Source organism: Melanotaenia boesemani, chromosome 14 (assembly GCF_017639745.1).
Source record: "Melanotaenia boesemani isolate fMelBoe1 chromosome 14, fMelBoe1.pri, whole genome shotgun sequence".
Classification (NCBI taxonomy): domain Eukaryota; kingdom Metazoa; phylum Chordata; class Actinopteri; order Atheriniformes; family Melanotaeniidae; genus Melanotaenia; species Melanotaenia boesemani.
The window spans coordinates 22,549,342-22,574,425 of record NC_055695.1 but is presented as its reverse complement, the minus strand read 5'-3'; the positions used below and the strand labels follow the sequence as shown (position 1 = coordinate 22,574,425).

The following is a 25,084-nucleotide window of genomic DNA, read 5'->3' as shown; positions in this document are numbered from 1 at the left end:
TCATTGTAAATATTGTAAAGCTTAAATGTAACTGTCTGTTGGCCATTTGTTGTCAGGAAATTACTTGAAAACAACAACAACAACAGCAAAAATAAACAAATAAAAAAAAAAAAAAAAAAACTTAAGACCATTGTTAGAGTTTCATCAAAGTGCATTGTCTCCTAGACTAATTTTGACTCATATGACTCATACCCTCTTACAGGTAATTCCCACGTCTCTGACAACCTGATTTTTCCAGCAATGATAGAATTAAACCCACTATTACCAGGAAACTGACGTGAATCAGTCCTCAGGGTTTTATTTGAACGTCAGCACAGTAATAGCTGAGACCACAATCGTATTCTCATGTTTGTGTTTCCAGTTAAATGGAAAAGAATTTTTAAAAGATCACTGCTCTTTCTCTCTGTCTGTCTCTCTCTCGTTCTCAGGTGTGCGCAGTTGTTGCTGACCTTTACCTGAGCTGAAGAGATACACTTTTTTCCATTTTCCATTTTAAATGAAAATGTGTCGACAGTTGACTTGATTTAGAAATTTAATAATTTTTTGTTCGCAATTAACCCCAATTAGTTATTAATCAGTTCCATTCCAGTCGCTGCGTAATTCTGCTTCAGGTTTTGGCACGAACAAGCTCCAGGAGTCTCTCGTGGATGGCAGCAGAGCTGGAGATGCTGTAGCTCACACTACCGCTAGAAGACAAACACTGTGGTCCTCCCACTTAACTGAAGCTCCCGAGTGCAGCTCAAGGAACAGGAACAGGTTTTTTTTTAATGTGCCGATGAATGGGACTCAGTCGCGCATCGGACCCCGAGCTTGACTCGAAGTGTGGCGCATAAGCGGAGAAAAGGGCAGTCTTTTCTCTTCCACTCAGATCCGACGTGGAAAAAGACGCAGCAATGACAGAGCAGCAGTCGTGCGCAGCAGCAAAATAGACCAACTATTGTGACAACGGAAGATTGATAACACAACTGGATGGGGGGGCGAGAGGAGCAGATGTAAATTTTTCGAACATTGAAACTGGGCTGGTGCCAATTGTGTACTGGATGGGTTATTATTGCGTTCCCCTTTTCATCATTCATTGCTTCCAACGCTTCCAGATTACTTGGAGACCTCGGGCGGTCGTCTTCGAGGGAGTATCGCTGCAGAGACCAACAGGGAATGCCATGTGTCGTTGCGCGACATAGAGGCTCTTTGTGGGCTGTTTTGCACCGGGGACAGGTGGTGCCGAATGTGTGTGTGAGTGCATGAGTGTATGTTGAGACAAGCAAGGGGTACGGGCACACAACCCCTAAAACAGTTGTCTTATGGATGTCAGACCGGTGTGTGGGATCAGTTTTTGCCAGAGACAGGTGCGACAGGGAGGAGTTTACAAAGCTGTACACAGGATCTGATAACGCACTGACGAACCTCTCCTCTGATCGCTTTCGGATTTTTTTTGCATCCAGTGGGACACACAGTTGACTCATATTATTATTTCCTCGGCGGCAGCTCTTTCTCCAAATAATCAGAGGTAAGTGACCCAAGTGCTTGAAAGTGGAAGGCTGCGCTGGGTAACGGTGGCGCGCGCCGCCGTGCCTCTGTCTCGATGATTTGGATAAATAGATTAGATCAAGGAATTTAGCTCTCAAGATGTATTTAAATAAACTAAGCATTTCGTTAATAGTGGACTTGTGTGTAATTTCAAACATCTCCACCCAGGATTTACCTGCATGATTTTTAATTTTATACTGCGTAGCTTGCAGTCACACACACAAAACAAGCAGGTTTCAGCTGTCCGGAGTCTGAACTGGCACTTCCAACATCCATCTTTTGATTGGATATTGGCTATACTTATGCAGTATGTTTCTTGTGACTGAGATTAATTGGTTTAGTGGTTACATACAACTTAGTTGCATTTTATAGCGTATTATCATCAATAATGGTTTCTCAATAAACTGAGTAATTGTGAACTTTCTGTGATATATTTTATTTATTCACAGTGTAGTTTGAAAACTAGAAAACCTCATTTTGAGATTCAGTGGGTTGCAGAGCTGTGGATTAAAATTCAGTGTCCCCACCACGAGAATGCTCTTTCTTAGTGTGTTTATGCGTTTTCCATTGCGTGATTGTAGGTTATGTTATCCGCAAGGGCTTGTGTATGTACAGTCCTTCCCACTGGGCCCCTAATGCCCACTATTCCTACCTTCAGGCTCTGTCATTCCTCTTTCTCTCTCCCTCTGCAGTGGCACAAATCTGTACAGTACATTGAGCTACAACACAGTTGCCTGAATACTGTCAGAATCCCACTTTTTTTTAATATTATTATTTTAATTTCTAAATTGTTTTATACGTTTAAGGATCTGGCTTCAAGTCGTCTCAAATTTTCCCATTTGGGAGTTGCACGTTTTGGCCCCTGTTTCAAATTCAAATTGCCTTTCAGCTGTCTTTTGTCCAGGGCTGTGGTTTGTGGACTGGAAAGAGAGACAGAGAAGTAAGTAAAGTCCCCAATGAGTCCCAGTGTGTGTGAGAGAGGAAAGAAGAGTGGGAGGTGAGACACTTAAAGAAAGTGAGACAGTGCTGCTTGTCCACCGCGACGGTAGACACAGCCAAGAAAATACCAGTGCCTCCACTAACCTTCCTGTCACTCCTAAATGTGTCAGTCAGCCTCAAAGGAGAAGAGCCTGCTTTAATTCCTCTTCTTCTGGGGTGTTGCCCCCTGTGTCAGCCTGTGCTCCACATATGATCTCTCTTCTCTGCTGCTCAGATAATGGCAGCAATGTGCTGCACCAGGCTCTGCTTCAGGCTTTTTTTTTTTTTTTTTTTACAGAGGGCATATATGTATACGAAGGTGGTGAAAGGGAGGAAATTAGGATGAGATAGGAGGCAGATAAAAGAAGAGATACTCATAAACTTGTCTAATCATCAGTGTTATCCTGCTTCCTTGGCATGATAGAGGAGGAGGGATACACTCTTCTTTCTCATGGGCTGACATCCTTTTGTAGGCCCATCATACCACTAGTAATTACATGACAAGAGCTATAACAGAGAGGGAATTACTAGACAAGAGAGGAAACACCTGTCTGACATGATCTTCGATATTCTCACAGCACCTTGATTTGTTTAGAAGACAAGGACAAAGCCCTTTCAGGGTTTATCAGCTTTTGCTGGTGCTTGTAGTCATGCTTATAAAGCTTTAATGGAGAACACCAGCATGTTGGAGCTGCTTATACTGTTGATTTAACTGTAACCACTGAAATATCAGCCCCTTGTCCTGATATAATTCTCACAAAGTTGACTTTGTAGGATGATATTGAAAGGATTTAAAAGATGCTTTGTCAAAAGATTTCTGTAGGCTGAGGAGAGGAAATAAATGTTTTCAGTCAGTATATAAATAACCAGACTGTAGGAAGCTTTGCTCCTTCCAAGAGAAATGACTCAGTAGGGGGCAAGATTGGACAGAAAATTGTTAGGCAGACATAAGGAAAACAGTTCAAGGAACAGTGTACCTGATGGCAGAACTGATGTCCTGCACAGATTAAAATCCCCAACAGGAGGAAAAGCGGTAATTTCAGGTTAAAAACACAATATAGAAGAGGGACATTTTGTCAGTGAAGAACTCAGATAACAAGGCTAAATGTGTGCCCAGGAAATCAGGCGTGGCTGTGGGGTAGTGGTGGTTATACCGTTCCAAGGTCTCAGTTCTGATGTCAGTTTTTGGTGCTGTTTTCTGTGTCCCCAGTTTTTCTCCCCACAGCTTAACAAACTGCTCGCTGGAGCTTGGCTAATCCTTGGCTAGCAGTGCCCATTGATTTATTATAAAGTTGGCTAATTTAGGAAGATTTGCAACATCGTGCCATACACACAAGCCCCTGACAGATCCCTGCTGTCTTTACTCTGGAGTCTGAATTGCCAATTAATTGAAGAATTCTTTGTGTGTGTGTGTGTGTGTGGATCAAAGAGAAAAGAGAGAGAGTGACAGTTTGGTTGTGTGTAGAAGGACACATGGGGGAGAAGTGCTTATCACGTTGTGTCTGTTTGCCTTCCTGTATTGTACAGACCTTGTATGTGTGCACATGTGTGAGTCAGTCTGTCTGTGGCCGATACAAGTGTGATCCAGTCCTGCCAGGCTTGGTTGAATGGGTGCCCTGTTCGTGCCTCGTTTCTGACGCTAACAGCCGCAGAGGACCCTTTGCTTCAGAGCAAGTGTTGCACCCAGTTTGCTGAAATAACAGGTGCCCTTATCCGGTGACTTAATACCTCCTCCCTTCCTGCCCTGCTGTGCCTTGTTGGTTGGGGGTGTTACTTCACCTGTGGACTTGGGGCAGTTCCAACATGTTAACAAAAGTCATACTTCGGATTAGTTTTACTTGGTTTGAGGCCTTCTGTGAATGTCTTCTGTTTGAAACTAAACATTCAGCTAAACATTGTGATACGTCTGTGACATTTTTTTTTTATTTGGTTATTATTTAGGAACTCTTGATTACTGTCAGCTTTGTTTTTATGTAAAAGGCGTAGTAAAATCTCTGGTGTGTCTCTGTACAAGTGTAGCAGTTTGTTGTCTGGTTTGAAGGGTCGTTGTCTTCTATTTGTTGTATTTTTGTCTCCTCTTTCTTATGTCTGCTTTCCCTTTTGCTTCTTTTTGCTGTCTTCCTGCTTTTTTGTCCCCTCTGGTCTGGTCCAGCATAATTACATAGATTCCATAATTGAAAGTAAATAAATAACAGTAAATAAATAAATAAATGAATCATTTTATCAAGAGGAGACTTATATCAATAAACCTCTCCTTGGCAAAGCAAATTTATTTGGCACAACACAGCAACCAGACTCTCATTCGGCTTGCTATGATGCTGGACAGGACAGGTAAAAAAAAAAAAGAAACTAAACATTCACACACTTTAACCTTTCGTCGAATTTGTCCATTTCCTATACTTAGAAACAGCACAGGTTTTGCCAGTTCAGTTGTTTGAGAAAAACCTGTCAGTATCTGATTTCTAAAAAAAAGGAGAATTTTCTTAACAAATTTAGATGATCTCAACATTTCTCATGGAAAACAGGCCGATGTCACTCCCATCCTTTTAAAGGCCATATTTTGTGAAGTAGTCACACCATAAAGTATTTAATAGATGTAGACATAGCCATTGTGATACTACTTGTTTGATGTTACTTGGACACCTGTTTTGAAGCCCCAAGTTTAGAATTTGGGCATTAACTTTTTTGGAACCCTATTTGGATGACAAAGTGAGACTGGATGGAGTTAATTGAACTTGATTGGATACAAATTCCTCTGTTTGAGTATATAATATATCTTTAATTGCAGCATTACTGTATATTCAAAAGGATCAGACTCTCCCTCATTAGTGTCACATACACCCAAAGTTTTTTTTTCTTCTTTTGTTCCACTCCTTCCCATTTGTAGTAAATTATGTTGTGCTTGTCCCCTTTTTGGTTTTAGCTAAATTTTATTCCAGTAAGCTTTTGGACAATGCATAATTCTACTGCCCAGTTCTGACACCTTGTTTTGGTTTATTGCAGCCCATTTCTATAGCCTCTGAGTTGGTTAAGTTCCCACATGTCTTTATACTGCTCAGACTTAGAGGTACACAAATGGACACAAACATGCACCATTAGTAGCGTCCTCTGTGTGAGCAGAGCTGTCAACACCTACAATGTTAGACTTGGGATTGACAGATGGGTACGAAGAACTATTGAGCATCAGAGAGTTGGGGCCCATGTTAAACCTGGCACCCTGGCCCCCTTTTTCTTGCTGTTCTTTCTCTCCACCATTCCTCTCTGCTTATTTTCCTTCACACATTCAGTCTTCATACTGCTGCTTTCCTCATTACCTCTCCTCTCCTGCTTCTCCTTCCCTTCGCTTTCCCCTCCTCTGCTTCCTTCCTCTCCACCGCCCCCCTCCAAGTCTCCTCTGGACCTTGATGTCAAGGCCTCTCAAGCAGTGTGGTCTCTGTCTGCAGGCTGTCAGGGCAGGGACACTGCCCACCGGGACCCTGAATGGGACAAATTGACCGTAACAATGTTCCCACTTAGCATGTGGTGCTGGGAGAAAGAGAAGGTGAAAAGGAGGGACTGATGATTGAGGGGCAGGCCAGCCGCACTGGGGGGGCTGAGGGAAAGAAAGCGTGCAAGACAGCTCTTTGAAATGTATAAATTGAAGACTTATATTATATTGCACCACTCGTGTTTTAAAATCCTCTATCCACACATACACACACACACATATGGCTCTTCTTGTTGTTATTTGCCCAAGGCTACTGCTTGGGTTGCTATAGAAGCAGAACAAACACATTTGCTTGTGACCCTGCAATGCCTCACATATCACACCTCATTCTCAGAGCCCAGATGCCTTGCAGGGGGGGTTTGTCAAGGCTAGCAGTTTGATCTGTAATATGCTACCTCTGCCTTGCAGTGGGTCAGGGATCATCCAGCCCCCTATTAAAATGCTATAAGGACTAGAGCCCAATGGGACCACCTCTGCCATTTAATCACACACCACTGCTCCCTCATCAGCTGCTCTTTCCCTTTTATCTTTAATCGCTTGTTTTTTCAGCTCTGTCGTTCTTTCACTCTCATCTCTGCATCTTCACGGCTCTTATACATCCTCTGCAAAGCAGAGTAGCCAGAGAAAGTTCAAAGAAGGAAGCTTGATGTAGTCAGTAATAAGCAACTCTTTCATTTTTCTTTGAAAAGTCTCCCTTATACAGTTGCTCTCATCAGCAGCCACAGGCTAGGCTCTCCTCAGAGTTTGTAAAGTCTATGATTTCAATATTTTTGTCTATGCACTTTAAGTGTGACAGAATGTCTAGGAGAATTTGGAGCGGTATCATTTTGTGTAAGCCCGAGGAAGTGCAGTATGACAGGAACAAAGAATGCAGCTGCTATCACCAAAGGCCAAGTGCCTGTTGAATAAAGATGATTCTCGTTGGAAAAACTGGCATCCCGTGTTGGGTTATTGTACTTCCACAGGCAGTGTGTGTTCTTCTGTGCGTCTGTATGCGAAAGTGTTTCTTTCCTATATCTGAATATGGTGCTAGCAGGGGGATTCTTCCATTCTCCTCAGCAGTGGGAAAGAGACATTTCCATGTGTATAAACTGTTGGCAGCGTACCCTGAGTGATACAGGACTGGATGAAAAGACGGGCAGACATGATGGAGACGGGCACTGACGTTTACTTCCTGGACACAAGTAAACAGTTTGTATGTGTGAGTTGAATGTGTTTCACAGCCAGTTTGCTTGTTATTAGTCTGAATTCACATAGCTTCCCCTCTTTTTTTCTACACTGAGCCTCATTTTATTAACAAAAGAACATATTAAGGAGGAGATCTGTTTGGAAAGAGACAGGACATGTTGGTTCAATAAACTGTAACAGTCATGATAAGTTAATAGACTAAGGTTATTGAGATGCACTTTTCTTCATTTCCAGTCCATCATATACATATACAAACACACTCATGGCAAAGTAACAAGTCCCCAAAAGCCCAAACCCTATTTGGAGTCAGCAGTAACTCTGAAATTACATTATTTTCCCCTGACATGGTATAAATAGCAGCACTTTCTTCTGTTCTTACTTTAGCAGGCACACTTAAAAACCTCCTTGGCTATATTCCCTTGCTTAGGTTTCCATGATCACCAAGCTAATAAGGGGGATGTTTAACTACTGTATGGTGGGAGACCTAAACGAAATGATGCGGGTCACACACATCCCGAATCATTTCCCGCATCAGCACAGCATGAATCTGAAGAAACAGTGCCCTGTGGGGCAGACTAGTTATCCTGCTGCAGTTTTATAGCTGATTCATTTCTTAAGGGAACCTCCAGCCAAAGCGGCTTTATCCTGCAGTTTTATGGTTGCGGAGAGGCTGCAAATATAAAATTTGAACATTCTCATTATCTGTTTCTGCTGCTGTGAGAATTGTTTACCACTGGTGGACTGGCTCTTGCTGCTGTTGCTGTGGTCTCTACTTAAGTTTGTGTTTGTATGCTTTCAGAAAATGTAATGTGAGCTTATTTGCTGCCAAGCTGCCACTTGTTTTGTGTCTTGAGGTAATTAATGGCTTAATGCGTTCAGTGACCTGAGGGAATCAGCTAAGCTGAAGGGCAAAAAAATAAAAATAAAAATAAAAATAAATAAATTAATAAATAAATAAATATCTTTTTTTTGCACTGCTTTCCAGGCAGTTGGTGAAGTGGAAAGATAGTTCAGAAACTGCGACCTACTGTCCCTCTTTGCTCGATAAAGACCAAGCAGAGAAAATGAAGAGCAAGAAGCAGGCTGTGGCCCATCGATGGTTCACTATATGGGAGAAGTAGAGAGGCACTAAGCAGAAAGAAGGCCATGAGTAGAGTGAAGAGTGAGGAGGTGGAAAATAGTGGGTGAGTCTTGAGAGGATGCTTGTTCGGCCCCTGTTTCTGTTGGAAAGTGGAGGAAAAGTGGGTCCTTCAATGTACTCGCCTAAATTAATGGCTCAGAAGCACCAATTAATGTACAGCCTCACTGTTGGTCTCTGCTGTGTTGAATCAAAGAGGCCTTGCCGTGCAGCGCGTCTGCTCATCTCCCAGGCATTGAGAACACATGCACTCACACACACCCCCACACACACCACACACAGTGGGGATTTTTAGCCAAGAAACTGAACCACTGAATGAGAATTGAGATGAAAGCATTGAGCTAAAAGCTGAATGTCAAGGTTAAACAACAAAAGGGTGATGATTTAGACTTTGTTAAGAAGCGCTGAAAGGATGAAGGGAAGGTCAGGTTTGATGTAGTTTTTGCTGGATAAGAAAAGAGAAGATGAAATAAGGAGTGGGGGAGGGAGAAGGAGGACAGTGTTCTGTCTGAGGATGGGAATCACACAACCAGACCCAGGACCCATCTGTAGGCAACAGGTCTGATGACAGCAGGTGGGTTCTTGATCCAAGAATCTCAGCTGTGTGTGACAGCCAGGGTCTTCCCTTGTCCAGGACCCCTGGTGACCCAGCCAGTCCACCAGCAATCTGTCCCTTGATAGTAACCACTTTAGTATGAACAGGGTGGTGCATTTGTTATGATGAGTTACAGGTCCTAATCATTCAAATTGAAAGTTGATGGTGGACTATTCAGTGTTAGAAGCTGCTTCCAGAGATTAATGGATTCTATGAGGATAATAGATCCGTATACTGAGGAGTTTTTGAAGAAATAAAAGAAAGGGATTTACCGTAAGCTTCTTCACAGATAATCTTTTATGCAGTAGACAATGTCCTGGTCAGAATTCATTACCATTAATTTAACTGGATATGAGCTGCAGCATCAACAGCATTTACAAACCAATATGTCTAAAACAACAAAAAAATTAGATATCCAATGCCAGCACTGACGTCTACAGGCTGTATGTTACAATAGAAATGTTGATTGGCAAGTTTTTCTGTCATTGCCGTGCTTTCAGAATACCACAGCCAGCGTGCTTGCAGTTGCTACTGGGTCATTCGTATTTGCATGCAAATGTTTTTCACCCCTTGGCTTGACTGGTGGGGCAATCCGAATGGGTCTCTGTCTGCATCACTTAGAGGGAGGCTGCGGTGAGTGACTGTGACATTCGAAGCTCAGGCCAGGCTCCAACATTTACTTTCATTCGCTTGTTCATTTACAGATTTGTTTCTGTGGGAGGGAGAAGGCAACAGACAAGAAAGGGGATGTTTTCATTTTGTGTGTGTGTGGATGTCTGATGATGCTATATGCTGTATTTTAGTACACACTTATATGCCTCAATAAACATCCAAATCAGGCAATTCATCCCATGTTCTTCTACCTCATCAGCTCTGGATGTTAAACTTGGCTTCCTTTATTGTCATATAGGGTGCTGCTCAGACTCTTGCAAGATTTTTTAGCCCTCAGATCAGCTTTATGCACACAGTCTCTCTATCACACACACACACACACACACACACACACACACACACACACACACACACACACACACACACACACACACACACACACACACACACACACACCTCCCACATGGTGATGATGAATGCATGTGCAAAAGCATATCTGCATGACGAAGGAGTGTTTGTTCTTGACTCATGTAGCACATCTTGGGGTTTGGCAGTCTGTCAGGCATCTATCAGACCATGTCATCAAGTGATACATGGATCCGAGGGTCTTAGCTTGACAGGCTTCTTTAGTTTCTGAATTAGCCAGGCACAAGGGACTCTGCAGGGAAAGACAACTCAGGGGGTGAATGAATGAATGAATGAATGAGTGAGTGATAAACATCCACTTCTCTGCTCTGATGGAGTTTGTATTCATGCCCATTAAAATTATTTTTTAAAGAATCCGTCTCAAGACAGCTGCAGTGTTTTGTAGTTCAGATTGCTGTAACCTGTTGAATCATTTTTTGTCTTTGAGCATGTTATTCTGTCTCTACTAGTGTGGTAAATTGCATGTGTATATAAATAAATACAGACATAAAGTCTCCCAGTTTGTACTTGTGTTCTTTTGATGTGATGCTTTCCACATTCTCTAATCGTTCTGCTTGATATTTGAGTGCACTTTTGTTTGTCACAGTTATGGGATGTTAGTCTATATGGTTTTTCTGCTTCCTTATGACAGACAACATTCCTTTGTTGCTGTTTTTCTCTTATTGTTATTTCATGGGCTGTTTTTCTAAATATGGACTGAAGAACTGCGGTATGCTACATGCCTGTGTTGTGTTTGTTAACTCCAAGTGTGGTGGGTTTATGCTTAGTCAGCAGAGCATGGATCTTGACAAAAAACCCTTCTTTAACTTCTCTTTTTGACCGTGTCCATCCCTGGCGACATCATTACCACGTTGTCTCGGCATCCTCTTCTGTGCATCAACACACAGTTCACTTGTTACTTGTTCTGGCTGCTCTAACCTTTTCATCAATTATCCTGCTTGCTTTTTATACTTAGCCTTGCTTGTTCTGTCAGTTTCATTTCAAAAGCAGCAACACTCTTCCCTGGCTGTGTGCAGAAAACAGCGGGCTACTGCAAAACTCGATACCAGAGTCTAAACTGAAGAATAAACAAAAGATTAAAAAATTTTTTAAAAAATATCCAAACCCAGCTTTTTGTAAATACGAGATGTGTCATGCACCATGCAGTACTGAAGGTGCTGTAACACAGAACAAGTATTGACTTAGGTTTTCCACTTGCACACATGTTAGAATTGCCATAAAAGTATGTTTTTGCTGTAATAGGAAGAAAGCAGAAGCCAGAGTAATGCAAAGCATTGTGAAACATGCAATTGATAAGTAACTTCTCAGATCTGCCTCATGCCTTCTCAGCATGCATCCGACATGGAATGGAAGGTTTTTTTTTTTCCTCCTCCAATTATACGATATTGATGACTCTCAGTGAGTGTGTTTTTAATTGTGCTACCCTGAGGGTGGTGAGCTGAATACTGAGTTACGGAAACACTGGGGAGAAGTGCTCCTGCCAAACATTAAAGATAACTGTTAGTCTTACTTTTTATTGCTCACCTACGGCCCTGAAATCCCCTTATGGTTATTTATTTATTTTTTAATTAAAAGTATTTATTTGTTTGCTGTCTTTCCCCCAGCTTTTTGGCATGGTCTACTTTACCTGGCACAGGGATCCTTTCTGATGCCATTACCACCATTAACAGCCACAACAAAGTAGCTTTGAAGCTCTGCTGGGCGTAGGCTGTAATAGGACAGCTCCAGGCTCCCACTTTAATGGAGGAAAAGCTCCACTGCTTGCTCCTTTGTTTAGATTTTTGTCCCCTTTTCATACAAACCTATAAAAAGATATGGACAAATTAATATCTCTCTGTATCTAACATCTCTGTTTGATCTCACATTAAATGTTAGGCTGGCAAATGCAACAATATGGATCATTACTGCAACATAAGCGATACCAAAGAGACGAAGACATGAGAAAATTGTTGCTCTCTGGATTTGTTTTTAAGGCACAAGTAACAACTCCTCAAAACGATCATTTAAACTATGCATTATGTTGACTTCTTTTACAGCTTTCAATAATCCAATTGTTAATATACAATCAGATTTAACCAAATGGCTCCAAACATAGACGCTCTACCTCTTCATCCTCTCCGTTTCTTTATTTCTTAACATGTCGCCATGGTTTCCTTGGCTTGTTTTGGAGGGTTTTGTGTGTCAGATTGTGTGCATGTACCCCTGCTTGTGTGGGGGCGGATGGATAGATTAATATGACAGTGTCCCCTGCAACAATACAGTGAGGCAAGTGCAAGTGCAAGGGGAATAATTTGTGTGGTAGGTCTGAGCCAGTCCACATAAGAAATCATCAAGCCACCATGAGGAGCGACATTAATGTAATAACTCTCCTCTGCTCTAACAACTAGAACATTTTACACTTATTATGTGACATGCACATATACACAAGGACACCTGAGTGCCTAGTTTCTTATTCATATATTATATACACAAAATTCACAGAAGACTTAGAGGGGAACCTGATTATGCTCTCTGCTGTCACTTCTGTGTGTGTTTTGTGAAACACCATCTCAGCATTTTCTTGCCATTGTCAACTTGCTTCTCCTTTGCTGATAAGGAGAAATTGTAATTGTGGCATTTGACTGGATTCTTCCTAGAGAGTTCCCATCCAGGCTGAAGCAGGCTTTGAGGCACTTTTTGTTCCAATGAAAAGTCTACATCAGTATCTTTGTCTGGAGGTGGAGAGATTTGGCTTGCATCTGATAATCCCTTTTCACTCTTGAAATTAGTTTGTCTCTCTTGAGGCTGGCATACAGAAGCAAAATTACAAGTGAGCGAGGATTACAAATGTACAAGTGTGAAACAGAACAGATAGGGAAATTAGTAGAGAATGTGTGTGTGGATTTGCAGAGTGCGTTTGTGGAGGAGGTCTCTCTTTCGGCAGTCAAGGACTGTAGCTGGGATGTTCACCTGATTTTAATGGATTCCTGTGTGTTAGGATCAGGATGGAAATGCTGAATGCTGAGAAGTGGCCAGAGGACTTGTCAATCATTACAAACATGCAAATGCATGCAAACACACACGAAGAGGCAGGCTTAGTGACTCATTATGCACCTAAGCATGATAGGCTCCACGGCAGCCCCCAAAAGAGGTGATGTTCACCCTGAGCCACCCAGAGCAGTGTAAAGCACGGTTTTTCAACGATTTTATTATAACTCATTTGTGTACCAGCAAAGACTGATAAAGAGCCTGAAGGAAGATAAGGAGAAGGATAGGGAACGAGGCAAAAAACAAACCGAGTAAGAAAACAAATCCTGTGCCCAAACACTTGCATACTTGAGTCTTTAAAAATAAGAGGAAAAAAAAAACAAAACAAAAAAAAAAACAGCTCAGCTAGCAGCTCTTCATGTGTTCACGGAGGAGCTGATATTTAAACTTTAGAAACTTCATCAGGAGTGCCTGTGTTAGTGTATGTAGTAATAAATCTTCCAGCAGAACCATCGCTGTATTTTGGTGAACTAGTTCTCTTTCATCTAAGTGCCAGGGGTGCAGACACACATGGGAGGCTAGTTATAGAAATAGATGAAATTTTATTCATAAACACATCTCCTGTCTCATAGAAAAAGTGTGCATTGTGGTGAAGAAATACTATTTCAGCTAAGTGCCATATGAGTGCTGTGTGCTGGGAAGTGATCTATTTCCTTACTTCCCTCAACACCTTGCTTTATTGTGACTAACAAGAGTACCATATTGATTTTGTAAGGGGACCTTCAGTGGTAAATATTATTTTGGGTGTATATGCATCAGGCTGTTGTTTTAAGGAGCCTCATATGCCTTTTTCAAGAGAGCTCAAGGGAGGGAGTTGCTGATATTAAAGCTCAATAAGTCTATGGCCAAGGCAACTAGTTTCTTTTCCAAAACCTCCTGAGACTCAACCCTGAGGACCTGGGCTAATTCTTCTGCATCACATTACCACTCTCATTAATGTGACAGATTATGCTCTTGGAAAGAGTGTGGTGCAGCCGTGAGCCATTCAGCCAAAGTGTTTGCTGGCACACAAGTGTGAAAGTCAGAATGCCCACTCATGTTGAGTCATTTGTGTCTTAGATCATTCTGATGGCTGCATTGAGCCCTTTGATGTCTCATCCTGTCAGATATAGATTTCCATCTTATTTAGGTGGTGATTTAGTTAGAGAGGCTGTGGTTATGAGTGCTAGTGCTAGTCTGGCGGGGTGGCTTTTTTTCCTCCCCTGTGCTCATGAGAATGAAACATGCTGATGCAAATTTAAGTTTTCATCACAATTTTGATTATTAGTTTTTGACTTATATAGCAAAAAAACGAGGAAGAAAAACTTTTGTAGCTGTATCATTTAAAGATACTATTTGAAAAGTGATTGAATGAAATCTGTTTCATGTAATTTGGTAAAATTAAACAGAGAGTGCAGCAATGGAGAAGAAATGAAAAAATATGCATAAATCAGAAAATAGCTATTTTGGTCTTGTCCATACAGTAAGCGTCTCTGTGAGGATCAAAGAGAAGTGGAATTTAATGTATAAGCCCAATGATTAGTTTGCTAATCTCAGACGTTTGAAATAGAAATTGTTCTGGGCTTGACTTTTTTTATGTTTACAATAATGTAAACCACAGTACTTGCCAACCATTAGTCTTAATATAGAACTTAGATCCCATCCGCTCAATTTAGTTCAAGCCAATCTTTATTTATAGCACCTGAACATATTTAGGAACAGTCTGGTTTGTTCTTTAAACTCCACTGCCACCATGCAAAATAATACAGTTAAAGAAAGACTGACATTAAAAGCATATTAAAACATAATTATAGTATCTCTGGTTTAATCATCCCTAGAAGAAGCCAAAGCATCGATCTTCAAAACCTGTTATTCCTTGAGAACTGAACAAATGGCTCAGGGTCCCCCTCTAATATAATGTGCTGTGTCAACTTGTGAAATTCAGTCTGGCACTAAACTGACCAATAATGGAGTTTCTGCTTTAAATGGCTGATGCCTTTTGTATGATAGACCTAGATATTATCAAATCAGGCTTGATCACCACGAGGCCCTCGGCTTCTCATGCGCAATCCATTTAGATCTGGAATTTTTTAGTCTAATGACATGGCCTGTGTAGACAATCTCTAACTGGAACACAAGAACAGATTACCTCTGTTCTCAATATGGTTTTGATAAAATCTTGAACTCTTACACTGCATCCTCCTTCTCCTAGTTTTATCCTGCTTATACAGCCTGCTCAAGGAGGGATTGTGGCATCTGATTTTACTCCCTGCTTCTTCCTGTAAGGTATAGAGGTGGGATAGTGGGAGTCAGAATGATGCTTGTCAGAGACATCAACCGAGGTGGTAACAGAGCAGAATCAATGGATGTGCAGGGAGGTGCAGCACTGCAAAACACTACACACTAGACACTACTGCTGTTGTCATGCCTCTGATTTTAAAATGCTGCTATGCTATTTGAAAGGACACGTAGGGACACTTTATGCCACCTCTTTTGGTCAAAGTTAACAGGAGTGGAACAGCAGCACACAAGCATGTTCTTTAACTCATCTCTGTGATAAATCAACTACTTCAACTGGTTCTGTAGGAAACACACACATACTTATGATTGAGAACTACAAAAGTGGTTTATTGTTAGAAATTCAACTAAACTGATAGTTGACTGGCAGATCAGAAGCCATCTGGTCTCTTTTTTTCTTCATAATGACCAAGCCCAGCCCAGTTGTCAATATGTGCATCTGATGCAGATTCCTCAGGCAAAGGATATTGGTGCCTCTGGCATCACCTGACATAGTGTTGATTTAGGAGGAACACGCTGGTTATGTTATGTGTTACATGCCAAATTATGTGGTCTTACCTAACCTTAATCAGGTATTTAATTTTTCCTAACCAAATGACTTTGGTGCAAAGAAGAAGAAAAAAAAAGGGTACAAAAAATTGTGTTATGTTACCACAAATTAATACGGTGCTGTCAAAGTTAAAACACAATGAGTAGATTTATTAAGCTGAGCGTGAGAGTGAGAGAGACAAAAATACCCATAAAGTATGTGGACATTGTATGTAATTGTGGTTTCCAGAAATCCAAAATAGTAACATAATTTATTTTAATCATTAAGCTGCTAAAAGCCCTGGTCATCACAAATAAATCCAGCTAGCATCAGAAGATCGGTCAGCATATTGCAGTCTCAAGTCAATGTCAATAAATGAGGCTAAATAGCCTTCATTTACCAACACATTGTGTAAGTTCAGCTGGAAGGTGACCAGTTCAGTCTAAGAGGCTACAGCTTGTGCCTCTCCACAGGGACCTTTGCACCAAGCTGTGAAGAGTTTTGCTTTTAGACAAGACAAAGCACAGTGTTTGTCTCTCTGTGTGTATACTGTATATGAATTTGACTGTGTGTGTTTTTGTCTTCTGCTGTCCTGAAACACACTCTGTTCTGGCCCTCTCTGTGGGCGTCAGTTGGGGCACAAAAAGGAGAAGAGCCTGGGTCACTTCCAAAATGATTTCCATTGCTGCATAAGTGCCTTTGGAAGAATGCAACTTGGTACATGCCAGGAAATAGAAGAAATAAATGACCCAAGAGTGAGAGCTTGAAGTGGGCCAATCAAAGTTTAGTCAGAGGAAACTTGGCTGTCTCTTGCCAGGAACCAGCAGAGCAAATGCAAGAATTTCAGGCAGTGGAGAGGAGAATAAGATAGAGTAAATGAGCATTTGGAAAAGGGCTCTTGCTACTTTCCAATGGCTGAGCCCAGGACGGAGTGGAACTTAAAAAAAAGACTCCTCAAGATTACATTATAGGAGGGATATGATGAAGACAGATCTGGAGAAGAGCTTGAAAACCTCAGCTAATTTAGAACATTATGCAATAAAATAAAATAAAAAAAGAAGGAAAATAAGAGGGCGTGCAAAATGGAGAGAACAATAGCTAAAGGGAAAGCAATGCCCCCCCCCCCATTGTAAATTTGTAATTGTTTCGGTGTGTGCACGTTTACTCCCCCCTTGTTGTTTTTGCAATTATCATCCTGAGTCTAGGGGCGGTCTGCCTGAAGTTAGTGTGCCTGAGACACTTGGGTGGCTTGATGGAGTTTAGCACCTAGCAGTGCACAAACATGGCCTAGAGACACCACTTAGTTAATTAACCAAAAGACTAAAACTGATTCTCCAGGCTGATAAACAGAAATGAGGTGAATGTCTCTCCCTCTCCCCTCATGGGAGAAATTCCAGAGAGAAAAAAGTCTTCTACGTAGTTTCAGGCTGTTTGCTCTGCTTCCAGGAGCAAAGGCTGGGAATCTTGTTGGCTGGGAAAAGAGGGATGGAAGGCATCATTTGCAGGGTTTATTTGGGTATAAAGAAATAAAACATCACTTGTATTAGAAGCCACTGTTTTCTGTCATTTATGGACATTTTCTTTTTTCCAAACTAAGCATTTAAAGAGGACTCCCTGCGGCCTTGTATATGCTCCTACAGAATTTACTTCCCGAGAGAAATGCAGTTATTGTGTATGTGTTTGGCAAAATAAATTGTACAGGCGTTGTAGACAAAACATGCTGGGTTCTTGTAAACCAGAGGTGGAAGTGATTAACATTCACACTATCCCCAAACAAATCCCAACTGCTTCTCCACCTCCTCATTTGTTCTCAAGACTGTCAGCGTAGAGGTCTTATTTCCACCCTTGACAGAGCATGGTGTTGTTTTAAACAAAAACACTTTGTTTTAATCTTCTTTAACATCTTTCTGGCCTAATTACTGCCTTCATTTCTCAAAGTAATTTCCCAAAACTTATGTCTTCCCCTTTTTGTGCCAGAGCACTGGGAAATAATGACATACTAAAAAATGTCCACCTGCTGTTATTTATGCATCCTACAGTTAGTCTCCTCTACTTTTTCCCAGCAGTTTTTTTTTTTTTTTTTTTTTTTTTTTTGCTGAGTATTTTTTTTTAAACAGCATCCTGTGGTTTTTGGGAGACAGATAATGGCCTGGCTGCTGTGTGCTCCGTCATTGCTGACTCCAGTGCACAACATGCAGACTGTGCAGACATCCCATGACCCTTTATCCCTGCGCTGCTGTATACAATTTGCCTTCCTGGCCTTGTGCATCGCCTACTGCCTGCGCCCTGACATTTTAGCTTTGCCCTCCTATTTGCCCTGTCCCTTGCTATTATGAAACCACATCCATTGCTGTCACAATGCCTCCCTCAGATGATCTAGCTTGTGCCCTGCTGCCAGTCTTCACTTTAATTTTATGTGGTTGTAAAGCACAGCTTCCTCCAGCGTGTTTGTAATGGTCAGGCTGACTTTGAATGATGTTAAATGGCTTGCTGCCTTCTGATTATTTGTTTAAAACTCATAATTATGTTAAAACATTACTCTTCAGTTTAAAAATGTCCATTTTCTTGGAGAAACTTAAACTCAATTGTCTACATGATGTTACTTTTTGATTAAAAAGAAGTGAAGTAAACATCACGTGGACACACAATATTTGATTATTCCCCCTGTTTTTGTGTTCATCTCATGCTGAGATGCTCAGCCACTGTCAGCCTGACTGTGGTATGTGTCTGCCTATCTAAACATTTCCTGAGCTTTGTTGCAGTTGCTTTGCAAATTGGCCCTATATAAATGGAGGCTGTGTTGTTCATTGAGCTGCCATGTCAGTAATAGTTGCCTGGCAGTCTCTTTTGTTCCCCTCTGAAGTAATTGCAGCCAGTGGGAATAAGTAATGATATGACATGGGAGAGGGCATGGATGAGCCACTCATCATCCATCTCTGTGCTTATCAGTACAGTTAAATTATCTTTTGTGAAGTGCAAAGTGACATACTTAAGTTATAGTGAACGGCTTTGTTGTTAATCAGTTGCAGAGGCAGAGTGTGAATCCAAATTACATTCAGATCAGGTACACCTGAACTCTTTGATGCATTTGTTTTCTGATGGATTTGAGTGTTTCTGTTGTGACTGCTGCTTCTTGCAGTCTTCTTGTGTCTAAACATCTGTACTACTTTTGTTCTGTCACCTTTCTCTGATTGTGAATGTCAGCCAGTTGGACAGGAAAACTGTTTATTGGGGACTTAAAAAACAAAAAAACAAAATAAAATGGAAATATCATTCTTGATTTCAGGACAAGGGCGACTGATAAAAATAAATTTGATTACACTGCAGACGCCTGCGTGCACAGGAAACGACCTAAATGACACCTAGACCTGATTTTCTCCTCACACAAAACATTCTTTTTTCTCTTTTTCTTTCTTTCTTTTTTCCCCTCTCTGTCAGCTGTATATTAAAGTAGCATAAAACACAGGACAAAGCAGGTTCTTAGTGTCTTTGCACTTGAATGACTTGATTTCCATTCTGGTAGAGACTTAGTGTCTTGGCCTGCCAAGTGGTGTATAGCCAACTCACAGCCTTGCTCTGCCTCTTTAAAGACATCCACTGTACACAGTGTCTACCGATAATGAGACGTACTCAGCATCCAACAGATCTGAGTCTTTTCACTTCTACTCTGTCTCTGTGGGCTGATTTAGTTTAGAGACCAGCTCTGCAAAAACACATTTAAAAGGTGCCATGCCTCTTTCTCTTTCTGATTCATACAAACACACATCCAAATGACTTAGATTTGCTTACCACTAACAGGCTGTCAGTGAATTATCACAACATGTTGAGATGAAAAGGAAAGACTCAGACAGAGAAAGAGGCTGTTTGACCACCTGACTGTTGTTCGACCTCATTTAACTCATGTCCCTTATAGACAACAGAGTCTGCTGATATAATCTTGTCCTCTTAGTGGGAGCAGAGAGAGACTGGTGGAGGGTGCTTCACTATAGGACTCCTTTCTATTCACCAAGCGTGCATCACATGCACACACCTTGCCACTGAGGTCCCAGTGCAATTTACAGTGGAAATGAAAACACTCTGATGGCAGAGCGTTTGACAGGGTGTGTGAGTGCTTTTAAACATGGCCCCTCAGGTGAGACAAAGATATAAACACTCCTTCACAGCATTGAGATATGATGAGTATAGACTAGTTATATTAACTGAATCTCCTCCTGTACCTTGGCTTATTCACAGATGAACAATTCATACCTCCATTAGCCACCCAGTTAATGAAAATAAGCCATTATTAAGGGGCAAACAGCTAACAATAGTGTGTATTTAGAGTCCAGCTCTTTAATTGATTTTTACAGTGTGTTGACGCTTCCTGATTGAGTTACAGTAATTCGATTGGCCTGAGATCAGGCATTTACAGCACATTTAACTTAATGTTAATTAGGAATTCCCAACCCAGACAACAGATGGACTGAATGTGGCAAGACTGTAACGTGATGTTCTGAAATTAAAAGTTGTCACACCTCCTGAAATGATGCTAAAGAGGATCCTCAGCCATTCTAATTGGCTTAAGCATTCCCAGGGTCCAAACATGCTCACTTAATGTCTGCTCTGGCTCCTTGTTGTCAACCAAATAAGAAATAAAGCTAGGATTTGGTGAATAAACAAATGTGCCAGATATGAGGATCTGGCAAGATAAATTACTTTGATTTTAGTTATTTTACTTACCTTAAATTATGGGCTGTCTTCTTGAGAATTCAAACTGTCAAAAAATTACCCTGTTCATTAGTGTGTGTTGATAGGCATAGCATATCTCACTAATGCTTTGTGATATCTGCTCTAGGCAGACTGCCAAAGCTTTGTGAGGGTCCTTTTTTATTTTTCTTTATGAATCTATGAAGCATGCAATGCTTAGAGCATCACTGTTGCAAGCAGAGGTGTGCTAAGACTGTCCTACACTATAGTGAACACATCTCAGCAAATATACCATCAATTACTGATTGTCAAACAGACCCAATCTATTTGATGCCGCAATAAAAGAGTAAAAGTTTCCTTGCTGCATACTGCTGCTACTATTTGTTCATGATTCCTTTGACTACTTGTGGTAATGCCTTCAACACACAGGAATAAAAAAGGATCACATAGCTGGTTCTGCTCATGTCAAGTTCTGCTCTATGGTTTTTAGGAAGGGAATTGTGTTGTTTGGCCATTGTACAAGAATCAGACGTGTGGGGACTGATGCCAATGAAATACCAGCAGACCTTGAGGGAGCTGCCAAAGAACAGGGAACCGTGTCTTAATAAAGTTCTGTAACACATGTTTTGTTTGGAAACAAAGTCCAACAATACATATGACTCCCATTTTTCCTGTTAACTTAATCTCCTTCCTTCTCCCACTTTCTTTCTATTTCTCTGGCGCACAGTTGGTATGACACCCTGTGGGCAGAGTAAATTCTGATTAAGAAAACTAAATCAACCTCCAACTACCAGGGGCACAATAGGGAGCAGATGATATTACCAAGCCACAGGATGGCCCACCTTTTACTGGCTTTTCTATATTACACCAGTTTTCTGAGTAAGGTCGTGACTAAAAATTTTCAGGCCAAAGCATTGCCTTTCCTTTCCCTGCGCCTGCTTGTGAGAATCTAGTAATCCCCAAAGGAACTTGCCCCTGCAGATGGCTGTACGCCTCTCAGCCATCAGGAGCATTTTATTTAGGTGTTTGTCATGCTGTAAGGCATTAGAGTCTGCAGTCCTTCCCCTCCCCATCTCCTGTGACTGGCTATGGCTCTAACTCAAGGAGGCCTAGTGGAAATTCCTGTTAGTTTTGTAGGTTTAGGGAGGAGAAGCTGCTTGACTGTCATTCTGAAGGAATATTGGATAAAGTCAGGTCAGAGGTTATGTTTACACAGCAAATCCCCCATTTCCCTCATGTCATGTCAAATGGGAGATATATGGCAGGCATTTTAGGAACAAGAAAGTTTGACTTGCAGATGTAGCATCACATCAACTTTGGCTTTGTTGAAGGCTTATTTTATCTTTATTGTATTTTGATATGTATAAATTGTTTTTATTATGTTAGCCACTTTGTGTTGCTCTTTGCATGAAAAGTGCTTTATAAATAAAGTTTGATTTGATTTACTTGGTGCAAGTTTGTCCCCTCCACTCCTTCCTCATCCCCTGTGTATCTGTCTCTGTCCTCTTTACATTGTGGCAGTAACTACTGCTAACTTAAGTAGTCAAAAAATTCAAAATGCACTCCAGCTAACTATAATTTAGCCCACATAGTGAGTACTGGGCAAGGAGGAGAAATCACACTGCCTCAATGTAAACACTTTGCTATGAGAGATGCACAACGCACATTAATGCATTTTCTCTAATACGATAAATTGCTGCAATGATTGATTTCCATCCTGCTATCGCTCCAGACTTTTCACTCTCTTTCTTATTCTCCTTTTGCTTCAGCCACATTTAAAATGCCTCAGTGCAGTTTGCCACTGTCCTGCGCAAGCAGACATCTAGATTTTCAACGGATTTGACTGCTAAAATTAGCAGGTGCTTTCAGGCAGATGCTTAGCAGTGGTTTTTGGGAGTTAAAACTTTTTGTACAAAACTTTTTCCTGAAATATTCTTTACGCTGCAGTCAGCTGAGTTCAGCACTAAAGATTATGCAGCATATCTATGATTCCTTTTTTCCTCTTCACTCTTTAAGCCTCCTTTCAGGTTAAGAAGGGGAATTGCTTTATCTTATGAGTACATGTGAGTAGGAGAGAATAAAGTGAAGAGAGTAGAGGAGGTGATGGTGGAGATGATTGGTCCAAGTAGTCTAAGTCGCACAGATCAAGGTCAAGTCACTGATTCCCCCCCTGCCCGCCCGGCTGTTCGGGTGAGAGCTAGTGACCTCTGCTTCATCATCTCCATGATTTGCTTTCAGCGGTTCCTCCGTGTGCATGTGTGCAGTTTGCGTGTGGCCTGTTTCTGCTTTGTTTGCTAGCATGTCGAGGGTGTGATAGAAGGTTGTTTCTAATGAGGGAGACAGTATCAGGGTAGATGGAAGGAGAACAACGTGAGCAAGAAAAAAAACAGTGTTTTTTTCTAGTCAGCTTCTTTTTGCAGACCCCCTCCCCACTTCCCTCCCACTATCCCTTTCACTCTTACAAACTGGAGAGAAGGGCTGCAGGCAGAACAAGCAGACAGGTCTTTGATCTCCTAGATGATGGCTGCCAATCCCTCTCTTCCCTCAACTTTCTCTCTCTTTACAACCACACCACATCTTCCAGATGCAGTATGAAAACTTTCAGCAAGCTCTCATTTTTTTATATATTGGCTAGACTATGGGAAATAGTTGCAAAGATTTACTAAAATATATAAACATAAATAGGAATATGGTTAGCCAAATTTGTGCATTTTTGTTAAGCTTTAAAATCAATGTTTGGTATGATCACCTGTATTCTTCAACACAGTCTGAACCATCTAGGAAAGCTTTCTTTTCATTTCTTTAAGGAATAGTTCTCCAGGTTTCTTGAATGATGTTTCAAAGCTTCTCACTGGATGTTTTCCAGCTTTTTTGTTTTTGTCATTCTGTCAAGATGATCCAACATTTTTTCAATAATGTTGAGGTATGATCTCTGGAGGGGATTTAATACTCTTTAAGATCTGGTGACACTGGTTTTCAGTCTAGTTCTTGTGTCATTTGGCATACCTCAGCCTCTTCTCTTTGTGTCCCTTCCTTAGGAATGACTTCTTGACTTCAATAGAGACCATTTCTGATGATGCTTCAGCAATGCTTCTCTTGGGAATCAACTTGTTGGTGCAGCAACATTATTTTCTTGTTTGTCTGACCGTGTTATCTTTGGTATGTTTTGTTAATGCAGCCGAAGAAATGAAAACAAATGATTAGTCTTTTTGACAACATCAACAAGCCCATAGATACAGTTTCAAGTAGGTGTTTTGTTGTTTGATTTGTGTAAGCATAATATGTAAAAATATAGAAATTAGGGGTGGTAGACTTTTGCATACTGTATCGTAGTCTAACCCAGCAATGATAAACCAAACTTTTGTTCCTGTTCCTGGTTTTCTACGCCTGTCTTGTCACAATTAATGCTGTCCAGTGTCTACCATGCTGCTACCTCCTCCCTCTCTTCTCATGAAGTGAATATGAATGGTTTAAATGTAAGTTTTCATGCACTTCATCATCAGCTTGTCAAAGCAGTAGGTGAAATGATGCTGAGAAGCAGCATTGCATGCTATAAATGGCTCACAGGCAGGTGAAATCATAGGTACTAATTAGAGAGGACTTGGACAGACAAAAGTTTCAAACCGGAGTTTAAAGCCTGCTTTGACGCTAATCACTTTTGGGATGAAATAGTTGTGTAATGTTTCTGTTTTTTGTTTAGTTACTTTGCAAAGTGTGAACTTGTCTCTCAAGTGTACAGTGGATAGTGCATATTAATGAACGTACAATATTGCCATAAATATACCAGATTAAGTATGGTGCCAATTTCCATCTATAAGTCCCATTAAGAAAGCACATAACAACATCAACAGTAGTGCAGTACCATTAATAAGAACGCAATAACATTAATAGCAATAAAACAGTTGTAGGACAGTGTACAGTAAATAAAACCTACTTAAAGTCCCTGTACTAAAGTGCTAATGTTCAAGGCACTATTCAAGACAGAATCTGTCAAAAAATTATAAAAAGGTACTTTACATATATCTATCTATCTATCTATCTATCTATCTATCTATCTATCTATCTATCTATCTATCTATCTATCTATCTATCTATCTATCTATCTATCTATCTATCTATCTATCTATCTATCTATCTATCTATCTATCTATCTATCTATCTATCTATCTGTGTGTAAGCACACAAGCACACAGATATACACACATAGACACATACTTATTTTCTCTCAGTTTTCTTAATATCTATGATTAAAATGTAAAACTAATTCATTTTTCACCACACAGATTACAGGTCAGCCATGTTTTAAGCTGTTTCTTAAAAGAGAGATGTGTGGAGCCAATTCAAACAGTGACAGGTAAAGTATTCCAGCTTGGGCATGCTTTAATAGATAAAACATTTTGTGCAAATGAGGATCTTCTAAACTGAATTTCGCAGTCACCTTTGAGACTGACCTTTGAGACTGACTGACTGTTTATTCTATTTCTCTTTTTAATGAACTCCTTCTGGGTTGGTGGGGCTGTTACTTTCACAGATTTATAAATGAGACATTTTTTAATAATCTGAAGTTCTAAAAAACCTAAAAAGTGGTGTTTAGCTGTAATGTGATATGACTGT

At 40.8% G+C, this 25,084-nt stretch overlaps 1 protein-coding gene across 3 annotated transcripts in view; it reads left to right on the top strand.

The window, feature by feature from the left end:
- Positions 1-701: 701 nt before the first annotated feature.
- Positions 702-25,084, top strand: part of sema6bb (sema domain, transmembrane domain (TM), and cytoplasmic domain, (semaphorin) 6Bb) — a 136,620-nt gene continuing 112,237 nt past the window's right edge. For all 3 annotated transcript variants that reach the window (XM_042006980.1, XM_042006982.1, XM_042006981.1), the window contains exon 1: positions 702-1,507. The gene's annotated coding sequence lies outside the window, so the exon portion shown is untranslated. The remainder of the gene's footprint in view (positions 1,508-25,084) is intronic.